Genomic DNA, 6,000 nt, shown 5'->3' on the forward strand with positions numbered 1-6,000 from the left:
AGTAGAAAAATAGGTTGATTCTGTGATGTGGTATGACAGAGTAGGCTACCTTGAAAATAGCCAGCAGCTATGCTGATTTTGTCCTGCTTTTTTAAGCCCTCTCCTCAGCCAGCACAGCCAGGTTAGCTATAAATAATGTGCTGCAAGAGATCTGGGTATGATGGTATTGATGCGTGGAAAGGAAGGTTTGAGTTTGTGTGTGTTAATAAAGGAGTTAGAAATATACTTTTCTCTAGTAGCAGGACTCACAAGGAGGAGCAATAGTAAATGTAGCAACAGGGAAAAGATGTAATGGTGAGCATTGATACTAGGGTGTTGCCTAGGGATCTGTGCTGTTGTGTTGGCAGAGTGGATGTTGAGATGGGTCCTCTCACATGGCCAGGGCCCCAGACTCAGGCACAAAATCAAGTTTTCAAGTCCCAAATAGAAGTCTAGTATGGACAGGGTCAATATAATCTTAGAGTGATGATGTTCCAAAGATTGGACACCACCAGCCAATACTCTTTAGCCAATGGTACCAGGACCATGCCCCTATTTCTTGATTGGGTAGGATAGGGAGAGATGATTGGAATGAGACAGTCCTGTAAGTAGTCTAGTTCTGAGCTATAAAGGGCTTTAAAGGTGACAACCAGGACCTTGAATTGTGTCCAGAACAATTGGGAGCCAATGCAAGTTGGGAAACAGTGATGTCACATTCACCAAATAAATAGCACTGTTAACTGCCTATGCAGATGCATTCTGCACCAGATGAAGCTTCTATTACTCTTCAAGGATACCCCCATGTAGAGTAAATTGTAATAACCCAGCCTATTCAGCCAAGGCTAAATCCAGCCAGAAGTCACAAAGGCATGAGTGACTGCAAACAGAGTCCCCAGCCCATGAACAGGTGCACCTGACATATAACCCAAAGTCGCACAATGGTGCTCCAAGCCATGACTGCCACTTGCTCCTTGAACAGGAGCTGCACGTCCTGGGTGACTCCAAGATTGTGCATTGGATTCTGTCTGGGCGGAATGTCATCCCAGCCAGAACAGATATGGAAGATTTTGGACCAGGAGTTACAAAAAAGTCAAAGCTGCTTGGGTTGAGCTGAAGCTGTTGCATCCCTTCTAGACCTCACAGCTTTCAGGGATCAAGACAAAACCTTGTTAAATGAATAGTGTAATGTATTGGCCTTTTGTATATGTTGTAAGTGTTTGCTCATGTTGCACTGCTTGCTAATTGCTTGCATTCAATTGCTAAGTGCTAGTTCATGTGTATACTTGTAACGGTTGCTAGCCGGCCCAGATTGGTTGTCTCCAGCTGGCTAAGTAGGTCTTTGGGCGGGAAAGCTATGCTTCAAACCTATTGGTCACCACCTATCGGCCAACCATATAAATAGCTGCCCAGCAGCTCCATTGTTGCTTCAGTTATGTTTGACCTGTTGCTGTATTGAACCTTCCGTCTTGCTCAATGCCTGCAAAGAACCGGCTACACAACAAATAGTATATATAGTATTCCTCCATTTAGGGAGGAATAGGAGTAAGCAAGCGAAGTATGTATTAGAACTGTAAAAATCTTCATTTTGTATCTTTTTTTCCTAAGTTTAGGATTCTGAGCTTTGATTTAAGGCTTAATTCTAAAGGAAAAGGCAAGTTATATAGTATGACTGAAATGTAAAATGCAACTTCCATGTGTTAAATGCAGGTAGAAAGGTACCAGCTTAGGAAAGGTTACACCTTTGGGTTGCCCTTTTTGCTGCAGAAAAATGTACTGTATTTCTAGTAGATGTCTAGTTACTGTTTAGAGTTCAAAGTCTTAATGCTTTTGCAGTGTGGGAAGTAATAAACATAGGCATGAAAGAAAGTCCAAAGAACTGTGCAAGGAATCTGTCTCACTTTCATAAATTGGTTTTCTGAGATGTGTTTTCAGTGAGCTATCAAGCAGGAACTGTGAAATATGTAGCCAGCACAGGGCAGAATTCATTTGCACAAAAAGCACATATAAAGATATTTTAGATGCCATTATTCTGCTGTAGAAATGTAAAAATTCTTCCCTATAAATTTCAGACCAATGGCTCTTATGGCACAGCCAGTATCTAAAAAATAATGACACATCTCTAATATTTTATCTAGTTACAATAGCCAGATATATTCTAATAAACATTCAATGACTTAAAGATTAAATGTACTTCAAGAGCCACAATTATTCTTTTTTAGCCTCATAGTGATGCCTATGTAGATTATTCTGTCTTATATTGTTTTTGATATACAACACTATTCTAGGAATAATTTAGTTCTAATGTATTTCCTTTTAGAAGTTTCAAAGTCTGAGTACAACTACAGTATGTGCTATGTGCAATATGACCCTATGTCAAATTTAGCATTCCTATGTTGAATTCAACAATAGCATCCATTACTCTATCTTATTATTTTAAATTATGCCCTTCTGCTCTGCCCCTAGCAGCAGTAGCAAATTATAAAGATCAGGGTTCAGAAGATGTCATAATGGATGCCATTATGCCATTATGTCATAATAAGATGCCATAATGGAACAAAGTAAACCAACCTACCTATTCTAGAGAAGTGGGGGATTCAACACCAAAATTTTATTTGAGAACAGTTCTCAACACTGAATGTCATGAAGATTTGTATTCAGTAAAAGTAGAAAGGGAGATTAACATCTAAGTGCTTTGAGGGAGAGCAGCAACAGTGCCTAATACTTCAAAAGAGTTATTTCACTTTAAAAATGTTGAGTTGCAATCTATGAAAAATGTGCAGCATGATTTTGTCTGGATTTAAGCAGGCTGAACAACTCACAGCATGCACAGATACAACATTTTACATCGCTGAGGCCTATAAATTTCCACAAGATTCTTATTAATCTTTAAAATCTTCCCCAGAGAGAATGGTTTTTTACTAAGAGGTAATCAATGTTTATGATTTATAGTACTGTTCTATTAAAGCTTTTTCTTATGGGAGTCCTTTCAGGACAGATCTGCATACGTGTAAAAGTTTATGGCTTTTTTGAAATCCTTTGATAGACAGATAATACTTATTTAATGACTTGTTTAGTGACAGTTCATAGTTACAGCAGCAATAGAAAAGTAACTTTATTGTCTGGAGTTCTCGCGTGTATGGCCTTTGCAGGTCTGTAAAGCAAAACAAAGCAGTCAGGGTTTTCTTCTCAGCTTGAATGTTGTACTTTCTTGCTAAGATGTGGCATGGAGATATAAACAAAACATCAATCTTAAGAATGCATCCTAATTTTAAAATTTTTTGATGTCCAGTCAAAAATCTACTACCTCGTAATTTAACCCCACTGTTTATGATCCTGTCTTCTGGAACAACTCTGAACAATTCAGTGCCTTTTTCTACTTGACAGATCTTCAAAGAGAGCTTATCATGTCTGCCTGGAATCGTCTCCAGATTAAACTTCCAAATTTTCTTCACAGACTTTTCTTTCTAATCATCATATAATCTTGATTGTTCTCCTGTGGGACATATTCCAATTTGCCAATCACTTTCCTAAAATGAGGTACTTAACATTAATTTTTCAGGTGTGGCCTGACTAGCACAAAGGATCACTATAATACTATGTTGAGGACTACATTTTTTCTTTTCTTATTTTTGAAGCTGTATTTTAAATATTTTCAATCATTAAAATTAAATATTTTTAAGGAAGCAAATTTGGTTCTCTTTGGAAATAACATTAGATATTGGAAGACACATTGTAAATTACATTTATTTATAATAGTAAAATTAACATACATTTTTCCTTAATATTTAGATATTATTTTTTCCAAATATTCAAGATACCTTACCAATACAACAATCCTGTAAATTCAATCACTATTATTGTCTATATTGCTAATGGGTTTGGGGTGACAATGAGAAGAGGCTAAGAAGCATCCCCTGAAAGTTTAAACAACACTAGCCAAAACCATATATGTGAAAAATATTCTTGGGCATTTTTTATAGATAAGTATAAATGTCAAAAGGAAGAGAGAACAATCCAACTGCAATGGTTGGCACAGAACAGTAATGATGACATGTCTGCAAGCCACAGACAGCAGAAGCATGATGGAATTTGCCAGGAAAGGAAGCCAGGTCAAAGTTCTTGGAAATCAATTTTGTTAGAAGTAGGTCCCACTAAATAAAGTTGGGATTATTTGATCCAAATAAGCATAAAATCAAGCTGTAAAACATTGCAAGGGCTACAGGACAAATCTAAGTCATAAAAACAAAATATTCCTAACTCTTTGGGCCTGGTGTAAGGGCATGTCATGGGCATCATCACAAAATGGGTGCTATTTTGGTTACAGCCAATCATAAAACACCAGAAGATAATCTGGTAAAGGTGTTGCCCATTAGTCTCTGTAGTCAAAATGTTCTCTACTTTCAGCGCTCAGTTTTTAATCCTTTGTTCAAGATGTGGGCACTTTCTCTAATAAAGTATTAGGTTTTGGGTATTCATTTTTATTTTCTAAGAATGTCTCAGCATCTACTTATATATTTTTTGAAACAGAAGATAATGTTGAAATGTGATAGTTTGCTTTGCAGTATGACAATTTTTAAAATAATTACACCATGAAGGCTTACTGGAGAGACCAAATCACCCTACAAGTGAGAAGTGAGACCACAAAATAGTCAAAGTAATAGAAAGTGAAAAGGCTACAGTGGTTGGGGCTTTAAGGATTCAAACAGAAAAGTATCTGCCCCACAACACCCCAGACTTGACAATTGTTGATAAGGAAGACAAATACCCTGGTTAGTGGCAGTACTTGGAGACAGCAGAATAGAAGAGAAAGAACTGGATATACAAAATACAAAGGTCTGTAATTAAAAGTGGAATAACTGTGACGAAAGAAAGCAAAGATAGTACCAATAGTATTGGGGGCCTTGGGTGCAATCTCAAAATATCTGGACCACCACTTGAACACCATTGGCATTGACAAAGTCATCATTAGTCAATTACAAAAGACAGCTTTATTTGGAACAGCTTACATCCTGCGACTATAACAGGGGGCGGGCAATTAATTTTCCCGAGGGGCCACATAAGGAATGGGGATTGTAATTGAGGGCTGCCATCCTGCCCGGGGGTACACTACCTCCCTCGCTGTCACCCCACCGCTGCCAGCCAGACAGGGACCATCAAAGGGCTGGATGTGGCTTTCAGGCCTGAAAACGCCCAGGTCTGCTTTAACACCATCAAATAACAATTGCCTATTCCAGGTCCTTGGAAAGCACTTGATGTATGGATAAAAATGCCAAATCCAGTCTAAACATCTGGCTGACTATTCAATCAACTACCGGTATAATAATGGTCAGTTGTGGCATGGATGTGGCCAGGATCAAACTGGTTCCCTGTGACATTTCAACATAACCCCCACTTTAACGTTTTTGTGTCCTGATGTCTTAGGTACACCAGAAGTCATGGAGTTTGTGTTGTATGTCATGGTGCACATTTTGTCACTTTCTTGTTCCTCCTGCTGCTGCCTATACTCCTAGTTTAAAAGACTGAAGGTGGAAAACACTAGCTTAAAATTAGGCCAGAGAAAGATGACCAATTCATGGTTTAAAACATGAAGTGAATATCCCAAAGGTGCTTTTTCAAAAGGCAACTAGACTTTCTTGGTTTTTCCTTGAAGACGTTTCACTTCTCATCCAAGAAGCTTCCACAGTTTTGAAGAACTGAAGGGGTCTGAAAGCTAAATCATATGATTTAGGAAACTAGGTACAGTATAATCAGCCTAACAAGGAGAAGGTTTAGGGGAGACATGGTAGCATATTTGAGGGGCTGTCACAGGAAAGAGGGCATCACTTTATTCTTCATAGCACCTGTGGGCAGGACAAGAAGCAATGGGTGGAAGCTCATCAGAGGCAGATCCCACCTAGAAATAAGGAGGTATTTCCTGGCTGCCTAGCCTGCCTAGGTAGGTGAAATCAGTTCAGCCTGAAAGGATCTTTGTTAAGAAACTAGCATTTGCTATTCAGTGGTATGCCATGCAGATCATCTGCA

This window comes from Vipera ursinii (assembly GCF_947247035.1).
Source record: "Vipera ursinii genome assembly, chromosome: 3".
NCBI lineage: Eukaryota > Metazoa > Chordata > Lepidosauria > Squamata > Viperidae > Vipera > Vipera ursinii.